The sequence below is a fragment of the Scaptodrosophila lebanonensis genome, unplaced genomic scaffold, assembly GCF_003285725.1.
Source record: "Scaptodrosophila lebanonensis strain 11010-0011.00,11010-0021.00 unplaced genomic scaffold, SlebRS2 tig00000024-arrow-pilon, whole genome shotgun sequence".
Taxonomy (NCBI): domain Eukaryota; kingdom Metazoa; phylum Arthropoda; class Insecta; order Diptera; family Drosophilidae; genus Scaptodrosophila; species Scaptodrosophila lebanonensis.
In genome coordinates, this window is record NW_022060538.1 from 1,497,063 (window position 1) to 1,523,791 (window position 26,729).

The 26,729-nt window shown below is 39.3% G+C and overlaps 1 protein-coding gene across 1 annotated transcript in view; it reads right to left on the minus strand.

The window, feature by feature from the left end:
- The window catches only part of LOC115620188 (octopamine receptor Oamb), a 54,374-nt gene extending 44,358 nt beyond the window's left edge, over positions 1 to 10,016 (minus strand). Inside the window, exons 1-2 of the mRNA XM_030513318.1 lie at positions 9,944 to 10,016; positions 5,968 to 6,472 (exon numbers count right to left, since the gene is read on the minus strand). The gene's annotated coding sequence lies outside the window, so the exon portion shown is untranslated. The remainder of the gene's footprint in view (positions 1 to 5,967; positions 6,473 to 9,943) is intronic.
- Positions 10,017 to 26,729: the final 16,713 nt, after the last annotated feature.

Below are 26,729 nucleotides of genomic sequence, written 5' to 3' on the forward strand. Positions count from 1 at the left end.
ACTGATAAATGCTTGCGAATCCAGTTAAGTGTAAGGAGCCGGCATGTGAAATGAAATGAAAACCTTTCGTAGGTGTGCGCAATTAATCTGAGTGTGGCCCACACACACAACTACAAAGATACAAAAATGCGCTGTTACTAGGAGCAAAGGACCGTCATTAATTCGCATTTTTATTCTAGTTGAAGTACTCGACTCGTCCAGCTTAAGCACTTTCTTAGGCTGCTCTCTGTCTGCACAGCCTCCGAGTGGGAATTGTGGGATTGTGAAAATGGTGTGCAGTTCATTTGGCACGTTTCTAGCATAATCCGGGCACAGCCATTCGTTAAAAGTCAATGTCGCTGGAAAATAAAATCGCACTTGGCACTCGTGGCAAGGAGGCCTGGACAGGTCGCTGCCTGCCCATTCAGCCCCTCCGGTGGCACTAAGAGGCGCTTGCAAAGCTCATTTCCGTTTTATATTTAAACACTTGAGGCTAAAATGTTTGTTTTACTATTTGCAGCAAAAAAATCATACAAAAACTTGGAAGGGAACAAAATAAATAGCTCTGGTTGGATGTTTGTGTGGGTAATGGCAAGGTGGTTCAGCAAGTGGATTTTTAAATGAGTTCTCACCACCCCCCTCCCCCCACCTTTATACCCACTCGCCACTCCAGCCGACGTTCCACCCCCTCTGTCTAGGTGTGTGCTTGTTTGTCAGCTGAAGATAAAAGTCACTGCCCTGCGTCACTGTTGTCCTTGCAAAGTGGACTCGAATGGTGGCCGCTCTGACATTTGGTGCTTATTTAAATGAATTAAGTGATTTTTCAAGTGCTAAGCTCCCCACGAGAGCTGCGAACTCATTTCCTTTTGCCCATTTGTTCGTACGCAGAATTGATTCGTTTTCGGTATATATATATATATATATATATATATATATATATATATATATATATATATATATATATATATATATATATATATATGTGTGTGTGTGTGTGTGTGTGTGTGTGTGTGTGTGTGTATGCCTATTGGCTGTTTCAGGCATTTGATACGCCAATGGTTCCCTCTTCCTGCCCATCAAAAGCTGCGGCTGCGTTTGAAATGAGCTGTTAATGTGCAAAGCCTGAGAGGCTCTTAAGCAATTGCCCGAATCGCTTTAAATAAAACTTGTTTTTGCAGCAAATCTACCAACACTCGTTTCAACGTATACAAAATAAACAGCAGCAATAAAAAGCTCGCAGTAATGTGTGCCAAATACGTAGGCATACAGATACAGATACTCGCACTCACATCCTACTCGCAAATAGCACGCACTGGGTGCGAAAACTTTGCAATGCGTGCGAACCGAAGCATTCCTTTTCAGGCCCTAAACTCCTCGACTCATACCTTTGGTAGCTTCTCATATCCCCCCTTCTTCGTCTTCCCCTCCCCACATAGCCCCTACACATTATATCGCCGTTTTTTGGGCGACTTTGTCTTGTTTCGTTTGTTTGCCTGCTGCCATCATTACATGGCGCTCATTGCGCATACGACGCGTGTGCCCGTGTCTTTGCCGCGCTCTCATACCATACGAGGTGACAACGTGGCAATAAAAAGCCAGTGAAAGACAGCAAAAAATGAGGCAAGAAACATGAAAAAACGACCAGCACGAGAACACAAAAAACTGAATCAGTAGGTTTACACATTTTTCATGCAAGGGTTGCCTTTGTCGCTTCGCTTCTTTTGTCGCTTTTATTGCTCAAAACACTGCACCTGCTCACGTTTTTCTGCTTTTTCTTTATTGTTATATTATTGTTATTTAATGCCAACTTTAGTGGCAACACACACACACATACCACAAACACAATTTTTACACACTGATAAATACACAAGCACAGCTTAGGTTTTTCATTTTGTGTGTGTGTGTGTTTTTTTTGCAGTTCCCATTCGTACGTGTGTGGGTTCGCCTCACTTGATAAAGTCAACCCGTCTGGGTGGCTATGGCGGCGGCTATGGCTGCAGCTACCCAACTAGTCAGTCAGTTCGTCAGCTAGTCAGTTAGTTGTTTGTCATACGGCCCTCGTCATTAGTTGTTGCACATTTCTTACTTTGTTTATTAAAAAATTTAAATTGTGTGCTTTGTGTTGGTTTTCGTCATTCATTCACCAGGGAAAAGAATCTCAAGTTTCGTTGCTTGTGCACGTAGTATGTAGGTTGTGTTCTTGCCATTGCTGTTGTTGTTGTTGCTGCTGTTGTTGTTGTTGCTGCTGCTGCTGCTGCTGCTGTTTCTGTTCTCGTTTTGTTGACAAGAAACGTTTTGTATTGCTTTTTAATGCATTCCAAGTTGTACAAAACGGAACTGAATGTTACACTGTATATTATTTTATTCTTCTCTTTGCACTTACTAGTAGCTAATTTAGAAAATACCAAACAGTGTTTTAAACGGTTGTTTGTTTTAGCCTAGTATTAAAATATTGTTAAAGCTGATACATATCTATATACTTGGGGATATTACAAGTAATACCCATTAGCAGGCAGGTATTAATTGTAAATACCATGTCTATTTGAACCAACTTTATTGGAATTTTCATCTTTGTTTTATTAAAATTAATTGCCTCACTGCAAAAGAGATTCGCGCGACTACTCAATGTTTATTCTGTAATGCTATTTCCTTTCTGTGACAAGGATTGAATGAATGCCGAATGTATTTCTGCTTCGCTTTTCCTGACTGAAGCACTGCAATCGCCCATTTATTAAATTTAACCAGACATCTGAACCACTGATTACTGAAGGAACTAACACCACGCAGCTCTCATATAGTACGTGTTTCGATACAAAGCGCCAAAAACTTTCGCCATAAGTGACATTCGCCAGAAAATATATTTGAATCTGAATTTGTGATGACATTGAAACGATAGCGCTCCTAAGTTTTAGCTTGATTTAGACTGAACATTATTGTACAGAAATAAATAAGCAATTATATACATTTGCAGTTTTGTTCTCCCAGAAACAACTACTCGATAGTGATATTTTAGCTGATTTTAGCGATAAGTTTTCAGAGTCAAATTTTTACATTTCTTAAGCAAAATTTACATATTAGTTTCAACAAGAAAGGAATGCTAAAGTCGAGCAGGCTCAACTCTTAAATACCCTGCACCACTCCACAAAAAAAGAAATTAAATAAAATTAATTAATTAAATTTAATTTAATTAATTAACTAAGTTAAATATAAAATATTCCATACATGCATACATACATTTACATTTACAAGTACATCAGAATCGTGTCTATGCGTGTTTGTGAACTTGTGCATATGTATGTATCTGTGCCTTGGGCCTGGTTATATGGCTATAACTTTCTTTCTGATCAACCTATTATAATGAAACTTGGTATACGGATATATAATCATTAACTGGATGTGTCTACCAAATTTCAAACTTCCAAGAATTACGGGAGTTATAGAAAATCACGAATAGGCGGGGAGTGGGGGGGTACATCGGGAAAAATGAACAAACACGTCCTTTCTCGGGCTCAGGAGAATCTAGATATCAAGTTTAGTTATTATAGCTCTTCTGAGATCCTTGCGTTAATACAGACAGACAGACGGACAGACGGACATGGCTATATCGACTCGGCTTGTCATGCTGATCAAGAATATATATACTTTGTGGGGTCTGCCACGCCTCCTTCTGCGTGTTCCATGTACACTCGCACAAAACTAATATAACCTTGTACCCTTTGGGTACAGGGTATGAAAATTACAGATGTAAACGTTTGGTGTGAAAACATATACAGTGAAAACTCCCTTAACGGACACCTCTTTTAACCGGACACCCCTCTTAGGCGGACACTTTTTCTAGAACATTCCTTCTGGTGTACTTTTTAGAGCAAGTTCGCCTCTCTTGTGCGGACACTCTCTTGATCGGACGCGAACGCTATTTTTCGAGAAATTCGAACTAAAGCCTCTCTTGGCTGGACGCGAACCTCGTGTTAACGGACGCTGACATGCATAAACACATCAAATTTGGCCGGACGCGTACCGTTTAGTAATGTAGTAAAATAAATGTTTTGTTATTTATATTCAGGAATGATTTCAAAGGAAAAATATTTTAATTTTAAAATAATTTGCAAGAGAAGTGAATATCTGTTTTCTTCTACTATGGCTGAAGCCAAGCACTGAACTTCTGAATGGCGCACATTTACTCAAAAATTGGTTTTTAATGAAAAAATTTACAATAAGGTTCTAAATATTGTTGTGGGTTTATGTATAGCATATAAATGTAAAATTATTGAATGAATTTGGATTTTTATAAGTGATTGTTATATGTAAGTATTTACAAAATCCTAAAGTATTTTTTATATTGAATAAAGTCAATTTATTATAATCGCCTAAATAGAAAAACAATTAAAATAAGCAACAAATTGAAAAAATGTCTATATATCCTCTTAACCGGACAATCCCCTTAGCCGGACAAAAGTTGGTCGTCGGTGAGTGTCCGGCCAAGAGAGTTTCACTGTAATCTTTTATAATATTTGTTGAATTGTCAAATGAAACAGCTATGAATTGCTTATTCTGTTGGGTGTGCAGTGCTTACAATTAATTATTTCTTTCTCACGTTATGACTTTAACAATTAACAGTTTTACGAGCTAAATTTTCCCAGACAAACAAACAAATTGCAATTAACATCATCTAAGTAGAAAAAAACTTGCAAATCCAAAATTTAGATACCTACATACAATTATAAGGTATATTAGTACCGTATTAATAAATGCTAACTTTAGAAGGATAGATAAAAGATTGCAGTAAAACAGAATTAGAAGTTAGAATTCGATTCGATTTGCGAAAAGCATAGCAGTTTTGTAACTCAAGTTGAGTTTGTAACCGAAGCTATATTAATTTATAAAACTAACTTCAGATGATCTAAAGATGTCTTAAAATTGAAAGGTCACATAATACAAACTGAATTACAAGTAAATCAATAATTAAATAATTCACAATATTGAACATTAATTGAAGTGGTTTCAATCGACAATACTCGTAAAACCCCTTAAAATTCATTACTAAACTATAAAAAGAATCAACTACTCTTTAACAATGTTTTCACAAATTATTAGCTGTTTTTAATGCATATTCCTCATTATTTATTATTGGACTTGGGACTTACAATTGCTTTTGAATTCCTTGAAAAGTATTAAAAAACAATAAAACACATGTATACTGCACAAACAAATTCGTTGCCGATCTACAAAAATAACCGAGCGGGATGTGTTTTGAATTTCCATTCTAAATGTATGACCCATATGCCCCAACCACTTATGAATGGGCGATTTTCTCATCTGCATCGCCAAAGCGAAACTCAATGCTAAGCCAAACACCTCGACGGGCTTGTATTGCCACTCAACTGGATTGGCACTTGTTATCCCTGCTGTGCTGTGAGGACTGCCAAAGCGTCCCACGGTTCTGTCGACGTTCTGTACTCGTATTTGCTCGCCTGTCAGTTGCTGGCCGAAAAGACAAAAACCTGCTAAGTATCGACATTTGGGATTGTCGTGGGTGATTGTCAATTCTCGTTGATTGGCCATTGTGTTTGGCATAAAAAGCACTTCAACTAATTAGGCTGCTGTTGCGAGTCGTGAATGGGAAAAGGCACGTGCCTCCGAATAACAAAATGCTCGCAAAAATGCAAAACCATCTAAAATTGTTGTGTGCAGTTTTGTTCATTTCGCCGTCTACTAATTGACTCGCGAACTTCGTGAGATATTTGTCGAGAAGTCGGCGCCTGATTGTAATTAGTTGCAGCTGGTAATCAAATGCATGTTTCAATATAATTTCTTGGCGACTAACACTGTAGGCTGCCATTGAAAAGCTACGCAATGCCAGCAACTCAAACGCATTCGCACTCACAGACGCACTTGTAATGGAGCTGTAAGGCATTTGCATAGCTAAACGGCAATTAAAAAGTAGTGTATACTCGTATATAGACATATGGAGCTGAGAGTGAGACTCACCTGCATAAATCATCGCGAGCTGCGCGAGATTAGCGAGACGGAGGCGACGACTGCGACAAATTTGCTCAGATCCGATCAGATCAGAACTTTGCCGAATTGGTGGGAAATTCGGTCAAGTTGCTTATCTTGTTGCTGTTGTTGCACGGCTAGTTTTGTTTACAAACGAACGTACACGTCTTGTTAATACAACTGTTATTGTTGTTTTATTTTGTACGAGTATTTATTTAGATGCACTTCGAAGGCGTTAACCGACTTGACAGTTTGCTTTTATTTTGCTTTTCATTAAGTTTGTTGCCGCTGTTCGCTTTGTCTCTCTCTCCCTCTTTTTAATCGAACAGATTTTCGTTATGTTTTTGTTGCTGTTGTTGTTTCTGCTGTTATCTTTGGCAATTAATTTGTTGTCAGGCAATGAAAAATTGCCGCATTCGGTGTTAACTTTTATTTATTTCATACTACATTTTATATTCTATGAAGCATAGTGCATAAAATTTATAGTTTATTTGCGCTAGAAGTCGATTGAATTACTATACTTTTTGTTGTTGATTCTTTATTTGCTTACACACATAATTTACATTGTATTTGACAAATTGTGTGCACGATTTATGACTAAGCATTTATTTGCTGCAAATACATTTTCACTGAAATAACGAAAAACTAAACAACGGCCACACACAAATAACATTTGGATTACTGACATCATGTTTGCCAACCACACATCAAGCGTTTAACAAATAACAAATATGTTTTCAATTTTTGTCATCGGCTTCTATGTTTTGAATAAAGTCAACAATATCAGAGCTAGAGTCAAGCTTGGGCAGCAAATTAATTTGCTTTGCTTACAGTTGCTGCTTAGATACCCATATGAAGGTATTCCCATTCATTAAGTGTTGCTTACTTTTAGAACATCTGGCCAAATGCTACAGTTTATTTATAAAGTTAAGGAGACGGCTAAAGCAATTCTCTTCCGAGGAGGAGAAAATTAAAGGCGACAAAGCCAGAATTGTCCGCCACAAGAGGGATGAGTCCATACCCTACATCTTAGTCGTGAGAAAATAAACGGAAACTGAAAATATTTTATACTACAAAACACTTAGATACTTCGGAATGCCTCAACTCCCCTATTTAGCGAGAAAGACCGAAGATGTTCATGATTCAAAGTTATTAAAAATGTAACACCAAATTTCTTAAGTAAGGTCCAAAGTTATATGTGTAAGGCGATCTAGACAGATCTAAACAAAACAAAGCAGCTCAATAGGAGTATATTTTACTGCAAAGTAAAGCGCCTCGTCTAAGGGGTCTTTGAGCTAAAGGATGGCACATTTTGCCAAGGCAGTAGTAATGACCCCCATATTACACTTCATAAAACTGATGAACTCCAAACATCCGCTGCTAGTACGGCTCAGAGCTTTGCTTGGGCTTCAGTTGCCAGGTATAGGGATTGCAGTCATTGCCCAAAGGCAGCGTATGGTTGCTACGAGTGTGTACGGGACCGTATGCGCTAAGGTCCCAGCAAGGACATTTTGGAAAATGCACATCCGTATTGAGGAATACCATCGGCTTCTTTTTTGCCTTCGCTCCGGATATGCGAGACATTCTAAGAATATTCGAGGTTAGTCTTGAGGAATAGAAGGCTACCCGTGCATCTTACGTGTTTCTCGATTGATAATATTGCGGCCAAACGGAATTCTGATTGTTGTACATGATTTTTTTTTTTTTGTTTACTGCAAATTTAGGTATTTTTGCTTACAATTTTAATATTAGAAAGACAGCAAGTCGTAACTGCTTTCTAACTACAACCAAAATGTTTTGTTCACCTCTGTGGCAAATGTCTTATGAGTAAAAACATTAGGCCTACTGTTGAGTTTCACGTAATTACAGCTCTGTCAGTTCTTCACTCAACCAACTCGCCAATGTTTGCCATTTACAGTTCGTTCATAAATGTTAGGGGCTGAATTGTTCATGACAAGAATCCTGTTCGTCTAATGTGGATGTCACTTTTACTTTTAAGGCAACATCAAATGGGTTGACTAAGGATTCCATCTATTCCGGCTAAAATTCATTTTAATTCATTTCGAGAACCATTTCCACGAACTCTGTTTTCCCTCTTTCAAGTTATTTTTATCAATTTGTATTTATCAATAGCGCCAAATTTACCGCAAAATCAACTGAAATTTTACAGTACCAATGCATTAAATATTATTCCTAGAAATCAATGATGGAGTTTCAAGAAAAGGCAAATTTAATTTTATTCAAAAGAAGGGAAAGTTCACTGCCTCACAATGTTGCCATTTGAATATAATAATTACGTGCAAGTTTCCATCAATCACACCCGGGTCAAAGGCTTACAAAATCGATTGATATGCAACATCACAAGTAATCATCAACACACACACTTTATATAACCAATTCAGTCATAAATACTTGATTCAAATGAAGCAAATGCAAGGAATATAGGATTATACTCGTATATACAAGTAGCTAAAGGCCCGAGAACCGATGCTTAGCTTGTAGCCTAAAAGTTTGTGTTAACTTATTCATAAAAATATTTCATGAATGAAATACATAATTTCACTAAGACTAAAACTATGGAAACCAAATTTTTTTTGCAATTAAAATAAATTAAAATTAAATTAAAAATAATGGCATATTGACCTATTCTTAACCCTTTATAAATGTCAATAAATACATACAAGTATATTTAAATGTCAATAGAAGTTACTTAGAAGCGAACGCAAGTGCAAAAATTTCAAATAGAGCGAAAAGTCCCTGAATTCGAACAAGAAAATACTTACAGGAAAGTTTTGCAATTGGGCCAATTAAGAAATTGTTCAATTATTTGAGGTATTTATATAGGAAATATAAACGGTTACGAGTATCATTCAGAAATTCGGCGCCTATGGTTACTTCCACTGAAATTAATTCTATAATAAAATACAGTAGAACTGCTTGGAAATAAACTTTGCAAACCTTTTGTGTAAATCAAATTATCTGCATAACAAAACTTTGCTTATTGAAAGTATATTACTAAAGGCCTTAGATTTTGCAACAAAGTGGGCTCCTATATTGCAGAGTGTGTTAGGCGTTTCATTAATTTGATTTCACACGTACTATATTGTACGAACATATTTAAAATTTGTTGATGTAAATTTGCATGAGAAGGTAATGTGAGCAACAGAGGCTTCTGTGTGAATATATTTCATTTAACAGTTTATGAACGTTTATGCCGAATTATGCCGCATTTGAAACATCTGTACATACACACATACATGTGTAATTGGCCACTTTATTTATTATTGAGACGCGAATGCGCGTTCAATGGAATTTCGACAATAAACATTAATGCTGCAAACGTATGACAAATAATTTATAAAATTTGTTTGCTCACTCAAACATTATCGATGGAAGGAATTTAATTGCACAAATTGATGATGTTAATTGCACAAATCACATCCAGCACACTCACACACGCAGCTACATTGTGACACACACACAGACACACATTTTGTGATGAAGAAAAAGAACAATATTTAATTGAAAACAAACATGGCAAACAAACAATAAAAATTCATAAAGAAGCTTAATGTGTTATGAATTCGTATTCATATGAACGTACCATGTATACATATGTACATATGCATGTAGATATGTATGTACGTTTTTAGGTAATGTAGACGCGAGGTGTTTGTGTGTAAAATAATAACATTTTTTATTGTTGTGCAAAACTGCAGCACTCCGAGCACGTATATGGGCGAAAGAACGCGCGCGCCCGTTTTGAATTACACCAAATTGGCCAATCAGAAAAGTTGCTTTTGTAACGGTCACTAATTTTTGAATTTGACTGTCAACAGCAACAGCAGCGAACGTGCAACATTATGGACGCCAACTGGCTTGACATCGTGTTGCAGAACGAGGATCAGGAGGGTCGACTGTGGCTCGCACGCCTAAATATTCGTCACTTGCACTCACACACACTTACATAGATTTAACGCGTTCGCCGCTCACCCACAGACTGCACAGTGGGCTCAAATATGTTGTGGTAGCTTACTGAGTGTACCGTTATGCACAGCGACGTCAACGTTGCATGCGTTGTTGCACAACCGTCGCGACAGCATTTTCAACACAAACTGACTGCCAGATAGAACCAACTGTCGTGCTTATGCCAATCGGGAACGAAATGGCAATGGAACACACTTTTCCAATAAGCCAAGCAGTAGCAGCGGCAGCGGCAGTGGCAGCAGCAACAGTTTCTCTCTGCCGCTGTCGACAGAGCTGTCGCCGGCTGCCTGCTCCATTCACAAATGGTATGGAATGGTTTTTTTTTTTGCATTGGCTTTGTTTTGGTTTTGGCTTTCGCTGCAATTATTGCATAAAAATGCCATGCGAGCAATATCGCCTAAAACATACATACAAGTACATATATTACCGAAAGTATATTAATATGACTATTTGAGAGCGCACAAAATGATTTAGCAGCCGTCCAAATGGGCCACCTTAAATTAATGGATTAATTTAAATGTCCATGTTACTTAGAAAAAAGTGCTAAAATAATCCGATTGGTTTATAATTAATTTAGCTGTAATTCACAATCAATGTTGAACAAATATTGAATATGGAAGGTATTTAGTAGTCAAAAGCAATAAATTGATTGCATTACATTTTGAGGCATAATTATTTAAATATCTGCATACATATCAATAATTATAATTATCACAAGGTAGGGAATTGTTCCAACCACGAGTATGTGAAGAATTGTTGACCAACATGTAACTGATGACAAATACAAATAATAAACCTTGGTGAAAATACTTCAAAGGCACGAAATGAATCGTACAAAAATGGAAGAAAGAAAAAAAGTAGTTAAACAATATGGCATATGCTTTCAATAAAGCAATGCTTTCAAATGTGTGTCTAAATGATAGACAAGAGCACCACAGATCAAAACCTTTTGAATACACCGATTGTTGATTCAATCCTAAATAAGTGCTAATTAAAACTTCTCATCTTGCATATGTTAAACCCATGCTATTAGTTATAATAACCATTCGATATTTATTTCGTTTCTTTGTGTAATAGCATTGCTTCTTTCCAAAATCCAACCTTGGCCAATTAGATGTCGTGTACATTCTTAACATTTTCAGATGCAGGGCCGCAGGCGGCCGCTGATCAAATAACTTTCAATTGACCGCCTTTCCCCAAACTCGCTTCAGAGCGGGGACTTTTGACAAACTCGTCAGAGCAGACAATCCTGCATAATAATTTGGTGTGGAAAGGAATTTGGATTGGCCTTCTTCCCGGCCGAGAGTAAGGGAAAATAAAAGAAGTGCAGCAAATGGCATGCGAAAATTTGCGAATTGAATATGAAAATGTGTTGGGTTTTCCGTTTTGGTGCCTCTCTGCAACACTGATTGCTTCATTTTGACAAAATATACTTTTATTTTTTAAGGGATTTTTTTCTTACGAAGCGCTCTCGAATTCTTTGATTGCCCTTGGCGGGCAGTGCTTTTTCGAGAGTTGGCTTATGATGTGATTGTTCGGCCAAAACGAGTTGAGTGGCTTGGTGCCTACACAATTGGATATACTTACTCGTTTATAAGCATTTCAAAAGAATTCGAAGCCCCTTTAGAATTTAAGCTCTGATACTCAATTGAAAAATCTCACTCAGGCATAAACTTGCACGTTCATTGGCCTTTGCCTTTGGGCGTATTGTTAATAATGATAAATGGAAATCCAACCCTACGCCCAACCGCACCTCCCAGGCACACCCACTCATTGTGTTTGGCGCAAATTCATGTCTAATTAGGATAAACAGCTGTTGCCAAAATTAATTACATATCATGAGCACAAAAGTACACATACACACACACGCAACACACACACTTATTTCCACACAGTTGTCGCTTAGCTCGACAGCACCAAGCCATTTGCTTTGGCAGTTGACGGTGCGGAAGGAAAAGCATTCAACACACGCACGAATACAAAATCATACATATACTTGTACATTTATATACATTTGTTGACTGATCAAAATGGAGGCCACGATATTTTTATTTACTGCATAATGCGCTTTAGGTACGCGGGCAGGTTAAAAGCAGCCGACCCCTCAAAGGCAAAATACATTTTTAAAAATCGTTACTTTTTTACCTGTGAGTATTTTTTAATTGTATGGGCTACCTTTTATGTTCAGTGAAATGCAATACGAGTATTTAATTTATATTTTTTAGAGCGTCAACCCATTGTTGGCCAACAAATCATGACACAAACCACTTGTAAAAGAGTAAGACATCGCTTTATTAATATCAGTTAAACGAACGAATCAAATCAATAAATAAAAAAGTGCTTAAATGTAATTTAATAGCTTATCATCATTAAATGGAAAATTAACCAGAAATAAGCTTTGAAAAGGTACACTCAGTAATATTTTGCCCATGACATCAATATATTTGCGGCTCCAACCTTGAATAGTCACTGTAGTTTTTATTAGGTGGAAAGTACAGCAATACAGGAGGCAGACCGCTTAATGCACTTGAACCGAAAACAAACAACTCCAGAATCATCAGTGATTGTGCAAGTCAGTGCTAACATCATATTGGTACAGTAACAGCAATGCATGGAGGGGATTTCCATTACAGGTGATCTAGCAAGAGAAAGAACTACAACACACATCGCTCCTGACAAGGACAGAATCAGTGTGCTGCTGGTCATTCAAGTATCTGACGCACAACCAGGCACGGCACAACACAGCGTAGCTAGGAAATTCCAAATCTGTGTTCGAAGGAGCAAAGCTATTAAAACTATTGAGGAATTATTATGACAGTCGTAGTATTGTAGTTTCTCAGAGTGAAAATTGTTATTTATTTTGGAAGATTGGAAGCTTTAGTTCAAACTGTGCAGTTTTCACATTATGTATGCCGTTGTACATAATAATACATGTATATTATATGCACATATTCTGTTGCAATCTGTATGCTGTGTGAGTAGCTATCAGCTTCTATTGAAAATGTGCGGTTGCATTTGCCTTTCACATACAAAATTAAAGGCGCTCGTGTACGTGGTTCTCGACAAAACCGCATTTAAAACTAAAGAGCTTTACGAACTCGGAAATGAAAAGGAATTTCGTAAAATGCACACAATGCTGGGCACATGTGCTCGCTTAAAGCCACATTTATGTTCAGGTACGTAAATGGAAGGAACTCCTACAATAATACCACAGACGGTCTTAAAGCCAACCATTACATTTTGATTGTACTTAGTGGCCAAAGCTGGTGCTCAAATACACATACGCAGACACGCAGACATCTTGTGCAATAAATTTTCGGATAATATCTTTTTGGCCGTAATTCGTAGCCACATTTAACTGCCTTGACGAAAGTGCCGCACTGCTAGCCCCTAAAAGCAAATCAAATGCGAAATGTTTAACCATTAAAAATAAAAGTGCTACCCGCCTCTCACACTTCCTTTTCTCTTTCGGCTCGTCCTACTGGACAGAGCAGAGCAGATATTAAAATTGTGTAATCAGCTTTGTGCAAATTGAGCAAAAAAATCGGCAGATAAGTTGATTATGGCTTGCAATTCCAGGAAGGTGGGTGGCCCGGCGCAATCTCAGGCCAATTGTTCTCATTGTGAGGGTCGCTCAGCAACAAAGCAAAACTTACAACTTAGTTTTCCGACGCGTCGGAGAGGCCGATAGGGGGAGGACTGCGCAGCAAAGTTTGTGCAAATATTGCGACAGCATTTGAAAAAGGAAAATCTTTGGTAAGGTTGAACAACCACCCTAAGAAGTGGTCGCAGCACTCCAACGGCGAGGTTGTAGTGGCTGGCACTCTCTTCATATCCAACATAAAATATGCAAAGCTGCACTTTCTTGCACCTGCCAACAGGGGCGGTGGAAAAGGAAAACTCTGCAAATTTCTTCTTTGGCTAGCAACTCAGCGTCAGAGTGGATTTTCATTGTGACTATGCAAATTTGTGAGTTAGCGGCAATAGATACGTGCTTAGTAGAAAATGCTGCTCGAAAGTGCATATTATTAATATCAAATGGCTGCACACAGAGAGTTTCAAAGTGTGGCTAACAAATTACTACGCTCACTTGGAATCTGCATGCATGTAAGAAACTCCTCCTAAACAAGCACCAACATAAAGTGTAAATTAAATAAATAAATAAATTGTAAATTATTTATGAACTATCTCTATTGGTATTTAATTATTTATATTTTTCATCGACAAGCAATGCAGTCGATGTAAAAGATAAAATATATAAATATATGTATTTACATTTACATCAGAATCGTGCCTTATGCGTGTTTGTGTACTTGTACATATGTATGTATGTGTGCATTGGGCCTGGTTATGTGGTTATAACTTTCTTTCCGATCATTCTATTATAATGAGACTTGGTATACGGCTATATAATCACTAACCTAATGTGACTACCAAATTTTAGTTCAAAATTCCAAGAATTACGGGAGTTATAGAAAATCGTTAATAGGGGGGGAGTGGGGGGCTGTATCAGAAAAAATAAACAAACTCGATCTGCCTAGGGCTTATAGGAACCTTGATACCAATTTTAGTTATCCTAGCTCTTGTACTTACTGAGATCCTTGCGCTCATAGAGACAGACAGACAGACAGACAGACGGACATGGCTATATCGACTCGTCTTGTCATCCTGATCAAAAATATATATACTTTGTGGGATCTACCACGCCTCCTTCTGCCTGTTACATACATTCGCACAAAACTAGTATACCCTTTCACCCTTTGGGTACAGGGTATAAAAATTACTTTTAAAAATGTTAAATAATTTTTAATTCATTAACATTTCTTGCTCTGTCAGTGCAAGACGAATGAACATACACACATGCATTCATACATAGATGTGTACATATGTATGTGTGTACATTCACACATTAGTGTCTCACATTTTGCTTTGGCTATTTCAATCATTTGCACGCAACTACACGAGCTGCTTGTATGTGTCTGTGTATGTATACTTAGTTATGCCCAACTGTTTGATATTTTGTATTGTTTGTTCTGCCTGCATTTGTAGAATGCATATTTTGAAAATCCTTGAATGCAAAGTTGTAGATTTAGTTACGTAGATTACATTATCCAAATTTTAAATCGATCGGGCTAAATTTATAACAAAAACTTTTCATTTGAAATAGTGAATAAATATTAAAACCCCAATAATTCAAGCTCCAACACAAAAATCACGAAAATCCGAGTATGCAGTTTTGTTTGTATCCTTTAATTGATTTTAGAAACTAAGTCGATCGGCAAACAGCTGTTCGTGTAGTTGCGTGCACACGATTGAAATAGCCAAAGCAACATGTGAGACACTAATGTGTGAATGTCCATACATATGTGCACATCTATGTATGTACATATGTACATATGTATCTACATATGTATGTATGTACATTCGTCTTGCACTGACAGAGCAAGAAATGTTAATTAATTAAAAATATATATTATATAACATTTTTAAAAGTAATTTTTTTTTGTTTAGTGCATTTGGCATTAGTGTTTTCATTAATAACTTTATGCAGCAACAACAAATATCAAATAGTTGGGGACATCACATACACACACTCACACACAACAAGCAACAGTTCGTGTCTATGTGTGCGGTTCTCTACGTACGGTTGAAAAAGTAAAGAGAAACATACATATGTACATATGTATGTATGCCTGTGTATGAATATAGCATGTATGTACATTCGTATTAATGTATACATTGGGCAATCGAACACAGTTGTTTGATTGTAAAAAAAAATAATGCTCTAAAAACAACAACAACTGCAAGTCATTAGCTCGCTCTTCTTCTTTCGTTTTGACCATTTAATGATAATTGCAAAGGCAAATCGCCAAAAGTTTACAGTTACCGTCGCTAGGCAACGACTGCGTAAGCGATAGTAAAGCAGAAACCGAATAACGGAGCTACGCATATTCTGCTTCGCATTGCGGGCAGATGTATGTATATCATATATTTGTTCTTATTGATGTCAATAAATAATTAGATTTTGTTATTTAAATATTCTGCTTATTGCATTCAAACTTCGATATTTTGATGGTATCGGTGCCAGTGCTTTTTGATCGTGGCTCATCGCTGCACGGCATTGACACGAGCGCCGTGTTTCATATTCCGAGTTTGTGCGTGGCCGTATTGACTCAATATGGCACGAAAAGACTCAAATGTGAATTTAAATTTGGACTCAAGTATCGTTTCATAGTATCCATCATAGTGTAGGAGCACACTAAGAAAGGCTTTTGGAAAATTCTAGCTCCAACGGGGGGAAAACGAGCTTAAAAATATATTAGTTGTAGTGGTCATGTTCGTTTAACGAAATAGTTTGTCAAGAACATGTAACGGATTACTGAACAATTTTTTGTCAAGAACAGAAAATGTTCATTTAAATACCTTAAATGCCTTCCTACTGGTAACCTTTAAGGTGAAAACATATGGGTAGGTTATGCACACACAAAATAAATACAATTGGAAACATATTGAGCCGGGTTAAGACGGGCAATACCTGCTAGTAGATTATAAAAATCAAATTTAAAGTTGATCGGTGCAGAAATGCAGAATTTTCAAACAAACTTTGGAGCTCGTTTTCCCCCCTTTGGAGCTTGAATTCTCCAAAATCCCTTCTCAGTGGGCACCTTCACTATTATAGGATCCTTGAGCCCAAATTTCAGCTTCATAGCTCTTGCCGTTTGGGCTGTGGGCTGTTGTCGCGGTTTCCTTTTGTGCCCCATTTTTATACTCTGTACATGAAATGTACAAGAGTATATTAGGTTTGCGGGAGCTGAAAAATGTAACATGCAGAAGGAGGCGTGGCAGACCCCACAAAGTATATATATTCTTGATCAGCATGACGAGACGAGTCGATCTAGCTCTGTCTGTCTGTCTGTCCGTCTGTCCGTCCGTATGAACACCTGGATCTCAGAGACTATAAGAGATAGAGACACCAAATTTTCCACAAAGATGCCTTATGTGTGTATTTTATACAAGTTTGTTTTATTTTTTTGATTTCCCCCCCCCCCCCCCACTTCCCCCCTATGGGGGTTTTCCCGATTTTCCATTCGTATAATCGCCTATATCTCGGAGACTATAAGACTTAGGAACACCAACTTTTAGTTATAGTTCTCTAACTCCCGTATTTCTTGGAATTTCGAACTAAAATTTTGCAAATGCCCCAGTTAGTTATTATGTGTCCGTATGCCAAGTTTCACTATGATAGACCGATTTAGCAAGAAGCTATAGCCATAAATATATTTGCTTCTGCAGCGCTGCCCGCGGCTGTTGATGCTGGTGCTTTGGTTGACTGCACACATGTTTACACAGACACGGATAGATGCGAATAGGCATACATACACTCACACAGGCGCAATTGCTATGTAAATGTGCAATTATACACCCTTTACGTGAGTTCGAATACCGAGAAAGGTAAAATCGATCCAATTTTTTTTTTCTTAATTTTTTTTATTTTCTATAATTATTGTAAACATATGTACAGAGTATTTCAAAGTCGGGACACCCGACTTTAGCTTTTTTACTTGTTTTTTATTGGTTGTTATGCACTTCATATTTTTGCACGTTTGTTTTGTTTAGTGAATAAATTATATTTTGTAATGTTTTAAATTAACTTCTTTTGATCAATGCTAGTCATGCCGCCCCTGTAGGTCTCCCGGATATTGTAGGGGTCATTCTATTAATTCGTTCTTATTTTTTGGTAAGGAATGCCCATGGTAGGGAGGGCAGTTTACCTCATTCACCTGAGGATCACATTTTCCTATTTATGTTTGTTTTCCCTCTTTCTATCCAGTGTGTATTACCACAACTTTTTCGCTTGTCTGCATGCATTTTTATACCCTGTACCCAAAGGGTACAAGGGTATATTAGTTTTGTGCGAGTGTACATGTAACACACAGAAGGAGGCGTGGCAGACCCCCCCGAGTCGATATAGCCATGTCCGTCTGTCCATCTGTCTGTCCGTCTGTCTGTCTGTATGAACGCAAGGATCTCAGAAAGTATAAGAGCTATAATAACTAAACTTGGTATCTAGATTCTCCTGAGCCCGAGAAAGGACGAGTTTGTTCATTTTTCCCAATGCATTCCCCCCCCATTCCCCCCCTATTCGTGATTTTCTATAACTCCCGTAATTCTTGGAATTCTTTGAACTAAAATTTGGGTGACACATCCAGTTAGTGATTATATATCCGTATACCAAGTTTCATTATGATAGGTTGATCATAAAGATAGCCATATAACCAGGCCCAATGCACACATACATACATATGTACAAGTACACAAACACGCATAGACACGATTCTGATGTAAATGTAAATGTATGTATGCATGTATGCAATATTTTATATTTAATTTAGTTAATTAATTAAATTAAATTAATTAATTAATTAAATTAAATTAATTTATTTTTTTGTGGGGTGGTACAGGGTATTTAAGAGTTGAGCCTGCTCGACTTTAGCATTCCTTTCTTGTTTTTTAAAGAAATATATATGTATAGGCAAATCATAGGCGAGAAGCAAGATCACCACCCCACTTGCCGACGAGACAGAGCCGGAAAAATTTCGCGTGCGCTCTCTCCTATGCCCACCATCTAGCCTGGATTATATACGTAACCCGTTACACACGATCCAAAAGCATATCGAATGAGTGTTTTAGCTCGTTGGCCGGTATGGCCGCCAGTATGCCGGTGCAAGCCTTTTGAATGGCCTCTACGTCTGCATAACGCTTTCCTTTCATGGTCAAATAATCGGCCACAAGCGTCGATCGATGAGATCATAAAAGCAAATAAGCATTGTCTTCACTTTAGACTTCTCCATGCGCGATTTTTTGGGTTTCGGCTCGTCCGGTGCCCTTCATTCAGCACTCTGGCATTTCGTTTCGGAATCATATTGGAAACACCACGTTTCGTCACCAGTCACAATATTGTAAAGGACGTTTTTGTCCTTTTTGACCTCTTTAATAATGTCCTTCGAATGTTGGATTCTGAGCAATTTTTGGTCGTCAGTCAATTTGCGCGGAACAAACCGTGCACACACCTTTCGTAAGCCCAAATGTTCGGTCAAAATGCGAAAAATCGATGTTTTGGAGATGTTCAATTCCATTTCCATCAATTTCAATTATGATTTCGGCTAATTTTTGATGAGTTCACGCACAGTTTCCATGGAATTTTCGGTGATCACGAATTTTGATTGGCCCACATGTTGATCGTCATTTATGTTCTCACGACCACTTTGAAAACGTTGCACTCTGCTACAGAATAGGCAATCATCGCCATAAACTTGTTCCATCAATTGAAACGTTTCGTTGGGCGTAGTACCGAAGTAAAACTGTCCTTCGAATAAACAACCAAATCTGGTGTTGGTACGGATGGAGAGACAGACAGGCAGGGCTAGATCAACGTGACAAGACAATGTTGATCAAGAAAATATACACCTTATTCACCTCCCGCAAAATTTTGGCATGTCTATGTGTGTGTTTTTCAAACCGAATGCGGTAATATGACTTAAACGCTTTAAAGGAATCAAGAGCACACAAAGGGTTCGTCCATTCAAGAATGTTACGCGATGCATGAAACAAAATCGCAACAAGTAAGTGTAGAAGAAACGACGTATAACATCGCTGTTTGCACAATAGGAGCAGCAGCATCACAATTAAACAAGTGTCAAAGGATTTTCCATACGAAGGGTGCACTGGTCTTTGGCAAATATTAAGTAACGCGTACCGTTTGCAAATCAAAACAAGAGAGAACGCTACAGTCGAGCAAGCCCGACAGTGAAATATCCTGTACTCAGGTAAACTTCCGAATCTGAGGTACATGCGGCTCTAGCAGAATCACAAGGGAGAAGAAGAGCGAACTTGATGCTGCAGCTTGTGGGCGTAGTACCGGAGTGAAATTGTTTCGTTAATAACGTTTCTTAGAATTGACCGATTTAAATTAAATTTAGTAGACTATTATATATTTTAATTATTATTATTATTATGTGTGTAAAGTTTGGTTCATCTAGCTTTTGAAATGTAGGAAATGTGGACGGTATTGACTGTTGCGGGGGAAAATTAAAAAAAAATAAAATAGACTCGTCCTTTCTCGGACCTAGGAGAATCTGGATACCATTACTTTGGTTATTCTAGCTTTTAAAGTTTCTGAGATCCTTGCGTTCATCCAGACAAACGGACAGACGGACGGACAGACGGACATGTCTAGATCGATTTCTCTCGTCATGCTGATACAGAATATATATACTTTATGAGGTCGGAGATGCTTTCTTCTGCATGTTACATACTTTGCACAAACCTAATATACCCCTAATGTACCCTACGGGTACAGGGTATAAAAACTATTTCCTCGGCGAAGGAAAATCAATTTGTGTAAATCCGTACTGAGCATAGAATTGTAATTAGTTTTAATTGAAGTGACATTTGGTTAAGGACATAATCTCACTTTAATAAATGTGCGCGCTGTGTATTTGTTCGTCTGCTCGTAGCTTAACTCAACTTTTCAAATACTTTTGCGCCGAAAAGTATGCTACGCTAAAGTTATATTTTCTTTACACAACTTCTACTTTAAACATACATGCATACATACGCGTATTTATTAGTGTGTGAGTGAATGTGTGTGTGTGTGTGTAATCGTTGGTTACGGTTGCTCTTAGTCGTTTGGCTTTCATTTCCAGTTTTCTGTTGTCCGGCCAGGGCTGAGATTGCTGTGCTTCGTCTTTTTGTCACTCGAACGCAAACACCTGTAATAGCTACATACATTTCGTCATTCCCTTCACCAAGGCTTTTCCGTGCCGTGTCCGTCACATTTGGGGCGTTTTCCATTAGAGCGCACCGGAAAAAAAGTGCCTCGTTTTCACATTTTCTGACCTAGATGGTCGTCTTTTTGCATTAACTATATAGCAGAACTTAACTCGCTTCGAAATGGAGAATGGCGAACGAAAGGCGGCTACAAATGCTTTAATAGCCACTTGAATGCAGACCGAAAAGCGCGTGCTCAGCTCGCATGTAATCGCAAAGTCAACAGGCCGAAAGAAATGCAGAGCGCACTTCACATGCCTGAAGCAACTCAAGTGCACACACACACACACCCCAGGATCCCATAAAGAGGAAAAATAAAATTACGCACACATTGTGAGTTCAGCGGCCACTTTTGGCTCGAATTGTTGAAGCTGCTTGGTCTGCCTGCCCTCTGTAAAGAAGCGTAAGCGCGGAAACTCAGTCGTTCAGCCAGCCAGTTATGGCTTTATCTACACATACATACACCACACACACACAAGCGTAAGCATACTTGCAGCCTTGTTACAGTTATAAATTTACATCACCAGCGTCCTATGGCGCTGCCGTCACATTGCCACAATTCCCTTTGCTACCCTTTCTTCTTAATTTAGCACACGGCACATGGCAGTGGTAGCTCTGCTTCTTCGGTCCTTCCTTCCTTCCTTCCTGCTGTGAAGCACCTGCCGCATCGGCATCTGGCAGCAGCAGCTTCAACTGCAGCTGCAGCTTCAGATCCTCATCGTTTGTAAGTGCTGCTGCATTTCGCGCCCATCTGAGCGCTCAACGTGTGTTATTAATTGCGTAATTTGTTTATTAATACACAAGTGCACACTCACCAAGGCACACACACACACACATACACAAGCTCGCATTCAACTGCACACCTGCACCTGCAATTTCCGAAGCAAATTCTGCGCACAAATTCATTCAAGGCTATTATTATTGTACAACCACTTAAAGGGCCACAAAGCTTTCATATAAAATGCGCAGCCTAAGGTTTTGTAACTGATTTTTAGTTAAAGGCACCCTAATGCGCTAGAACTGGGGCTTTCAAGACTTCTTAAGACTACGAATGGAAAACGTGACGACACGCTTGGGTTAGGAAAAAAGACAGGCTGTTGTAACAGGTGTTGCCTCAGTCAACCTTTCACCATTGTCCTTGTTATTAGGTTTCTTTTCAACTTTCCTTCAGTTCTCCACACTTTATCTTTATGGTAGAGACAAGGAGCAACAGTAACTGTCTTTTCTATCTGTATGATCTATCCGACTACTTGACAACCAATCACTCTTGAGTTATGAGCTTATATCAGTTTCGTATTACAATCAAAGTTTCGATGTATTGCACAGTCTATATTCATGCTTTCAACTTATCATATGGCACATCCTTAGACAGACATGCCTACTACACAGACACAAAACCACAAGCAATCACATGCACGAGCAAAGTTGCTTAATTAGCCAACTCGACCACAATCTCACTAAAAAATATAATTTAAAAAAGATACGCTGGCTAAGAGGTTGGCTTTTTATACTCTGTACATGAAATGTACAAGAGTATATTAGGTTTGAGGGAAGTGAAAAATGTAACAGACAGAAGGAGGCGTGGCAGACCCCACAAAGTATATATATTCTTGATCAGCATAACAAGACGAGTCGATCTAGCCCTGTCCGTCTGTCAGTCTGTCCGTCTGTACGTCCATATGAACACCTGGATCTCAGAGACTATAAGAGCTAGAGACACCAAATTGCACAAAGATGCCTTATGTGTGTACGCTATACGAGTTTGTTTTATTTTTTTTTTTATTTTTCTCCCCACTTCCCCCCTATGGGGGTTTTTTAGTAACGCCGTTCGTATAATCGCCTATATCTCGGAGACTATAAGACCTAGGGATATCAAATTTAAAGTCCAAGATGCCTTATGTGAATACGCAGAAAATGTGTTTTTTTGAATTTCCCTCCTCTCCTCAGCAAATCGCGATTTTCTCTAACTCCCGTAATTCTTGGAATTTCGAACTACAATTTTGCAATTATGTGTCCGCATGCCAAGTTTCACTATGATAGACCGATTTAACAAGAAGTTAAAGCCATAAATATATTTGCTGCTCCAGCGCTGCTCAATCGCTGCCCGAGACTGTTGTTGATGCTGGTGCTTTGGTTGACTGCAAACATGCTTGCACGCGCATAGACATATAAATACTCATATAGACGCAATTGCTATGTAAATGTGCAATTATACATCCTTTACGTGAGTTCGAATACCGAAAGAGGTAAAATCGATCAAAACTTTTTTTAATTTTCTTAATTTTTTTAATTTTGGTAATTATTCTTAACATATGTACAGAGTATTTCAAAGTCGGGACACCCGACTTTAGCTTTTTTACTTGTTTTAAAAATCATAAACATGTATGTTCGGCTTTAAGCCGGTAACTTGCCTGTATGGCAAAAGCAAACGGTTCACAAAACGTTTATGTAAAAGAAAAACGATGTCTTTCTATGCGCGATTTATTGGGCTAAGAAAAGTAACACACTCGCACAGCTAGACTTCAATATTACAAGTGTGGCTTTAATTGTAGCGAAGCTACATACAGTACAACGGCCGCCGCCGTAAGCACAACATAAGAGCGACAATTGCAATTATGCTGCTCGCAGGCAGCTGCAGTGTATTACAATTTTCTTTTAGCTACTAATGCGTTGCTTTCAATTATAATTCTCTTAAATAATCTTAAAACTAAGTGAAATGCCTTACGCCGGCCACGTTGAAGGCACGCAGTGCTTCAAGAAATATTGGTAGGCAATGGCGCAAGATGTATCGGTGTATCGCCCGATTAAACAGCCCCGCCTTCGTCCTGACGGTTGCCACGCGCACTTTGCCATCGGCGCCTTTTGTCGTCTCCTCGACGACTCCCAGCATCCACTGCTGAGGAGGAGCGTTGTCCTCGTGGACGACTACGACTGCTCCTTTCTTCAAATTTGGACACTCCACTGACCACTTCTGGCGCTGCTGCAGGCTCAGCAGGTAATCTTTGGACCAATCGGCCCAGAACCGCTGCTTGATGCCTGAGATCAGCTGCCAGCGTTTTAAGTACGTCAGTTTGACGTCTGTTACGGGCTGCGTTAACCCTGTAGGCAGCGCTACCAGCGTTCCTCCGACGAGTAGATGCGCTGGAGTGACGGCCTCTCCGTCGTTTGGGCTGGCGCTGTCTGCCACGATCGGTCGCGAGTTGAGGATCGCCTCCACTTCCACCAGCACGGTTACCAGCTCGTCCTGCCGCAGCGTTGCGCTTCCGATGGCCTTTAGCAGCAACGTCTAGGCCGCCGAAATGCGGCGCGCGGGGCGGGATGAACTGGAACGTTATTCCATTTGTGGCAGCAAATGTGGCAATAGCATCGTTGTTGGTGCTGAAGCTGTTGCGGAACTCCTCCAAAATGCGTGCAGCACCCACGAAATTGGTGGCATTGTCCGAATATAGTCGCTTCACAGATCCACGGCGGCCGACAAACCTAGACAGACACATTATAAACGAGCTAGCAGTCAGGTCTGTCACAACATCAATGTGCACAGCTTTGGAGGCAAAACATACAAAAACCGCGACATACATCTTGACCGGGGCTCTGCCACGAATTCCCATTGAGACAGGTATTGGACCACAAAAGTCCACTCCGCTCACTTCAAATGGCCTACAGCCATGTAATCGGTCAGCGGGCAAATTTCCCATTATTTGGATTGCTAGGATTGGTTTATACCTGAAGCAATGCACACACTGTCGCACCACTGCGCTACAAGCTTGTCGCGCATTGACAAGCCAAACTTCACGAATCGGCATCCCTTTGGCATAAGCAGTGGAAGTTTAGCGTTATGAGGCAATGGTGCCTTAAGCAAGCGACCGCCAACTCGTACCAAATTGAATTGACGATTTCCCGTTCGAAATGGACAAATAAGTGGATTTAATTTTTGGTACGAAGGCTGCAGGATCGAGCACTTGTTTAGCTTTGAGATCTCGTCTGCAAAAGCTGTGTGTTGTACTATATGGACAACTGCCAAAAACCTAACTCTAATTCAGCTGCTGTTGGCACAAGTGACGAGATTGTATTTGTTTTTCCGTTGATCAATCGGAATACATAGCATATAATGCGGAGAATCTTAATGTACGACGACGAATTTTCAATAAGATCCATGAAGGGATTCGAGCACTCATCGGCCACGATGAGAACCGTCGCGTTCTTCCGCTTCTCCAGCGTTGACTGCTCTTTGGTCAGCTCGATATGAGAATTACGAGGCCAAAGGGAACAATCTAGTTTTAAGAATCGTGGACCCGTGGTGCAGCCACGTGAAGCCAGATCTGCTGGGTTATCTGCTGTCGGAACATGACGCCAAAATGCGTCAGAAGTAAGCTCTTGAATATTTGCAACTCTATTTGCCACGAAAGTATTCAAATGAGCCGGGTGTGTTTGCAGCCAGTGCAAAACTACTTCCGAATCGGGCCAAAAAACGACTCGCTCTATTGGCATATGCAGAAGCTGCCTAACTTTGTCCCACAGCATCGCTAGCAGCTGTGCAGCACAAAGTTCCAATCGCGGAACCGACTTGGTTTTTAACGGCGCGACTTTGGACTTAGCTGTCAACAAATAAACAGCTACGTGCTGCTTCTGTTCTACTCGAACGTAGAGACAGCACCCATACGCTGTCGTTGAGGCGTCAGCAAAGCCATGGATTTGGCATTTTTCATTTTTGGAGACACCAACGTATCGGGGTATGCGAATCGACTCCAGTTCATCAAAAGAGCTAGTAATAGAATTCAAGTCTTTTAATAGATGACTGGGAATTTGGTCGTCCCAAGAGAATTTTTGAAGCCAAAGCTCCTGCATTAAAATTTTTGCTAGCGTAATTATTGGGCACAGCAGACCAAGTGGGTCGTATAGTTTCGAAATAAACGACAGTATCGCACGTTTAGTAGGCGATATCTGAACAGAAAGGTTCTCGACACAGTACCTAAACGCATCATCACGAGGACTCCAAACTGGTCGTAGCGTTTTGGTATCCTCCTGATGGCCTATAAGAAGATTGTCAGACGGCTGAATTTGAAACTGTTCGCAATTTGATGACCATTTGGTGAGCATGAATCCAAATGGCTTTAAAACTGAGTTTAGCTCAATATACAGCAACTGCAACTCCTCCACAGTTTCTGCACCAGATAGCAGGTCATCCACATAAAAGTCGTTGCGTGCAGCTCACTTAAGTATTTAAGGCATCGAATAGCCAAAAACGGTGCCGAAGCGGTAACATATGTTACCGTGTTCAAACGGTATATTTTAAGTGGTTCTGTGGTATCTTTTCTCCAAATAATCAATTGGAAGTTGCGTTGTGATTCCATGACTTCGACTTGCCGGTACATTTTGGCAATGTCAGCGGACAAAGCAAACGGCCGAAGTCGAACCGCAACAAAGTTGAATATAAGCATGGCTGGATAGTCGGTCCAACCATGAGTATGTCATTTAACGACACTTGGGACGACGTCTTGCTCGACGCGTCGAATACAACTCGCAACTTTGTTGAGGTGCTTTGCGGTCTTAGCACGCACTGATATGGAATAAAATAGTGCGGCTCTCTTGGGACCGTATTGTCGATTGCGTTCATATGTGCCAAGGATATGTATTCAGTCATGAAACGTATGTACATGGCATGTACGTCTGGCTGCTTGGACAATCTCCTTTCCAAGGCTAGAAAGCGCCTTTTAGCTGTTTCATAGGAGCTGCCAAGTGACTGCGGACTGGACTTAAACGGCAACGATACACTAAGACGGCCCGAGGGCAAGCGAGTGATCGAGTTCACAAATGACTTCTCGCAAAGCATTTGTTCTGGAGTATATAAATGTGAGTCAGTCAAGTCCCAGAACTTACGAACTAATGCATCTAAGAAACTTTGTTTATTATCAAGCGGAAAATTCTGCTTCAAACTA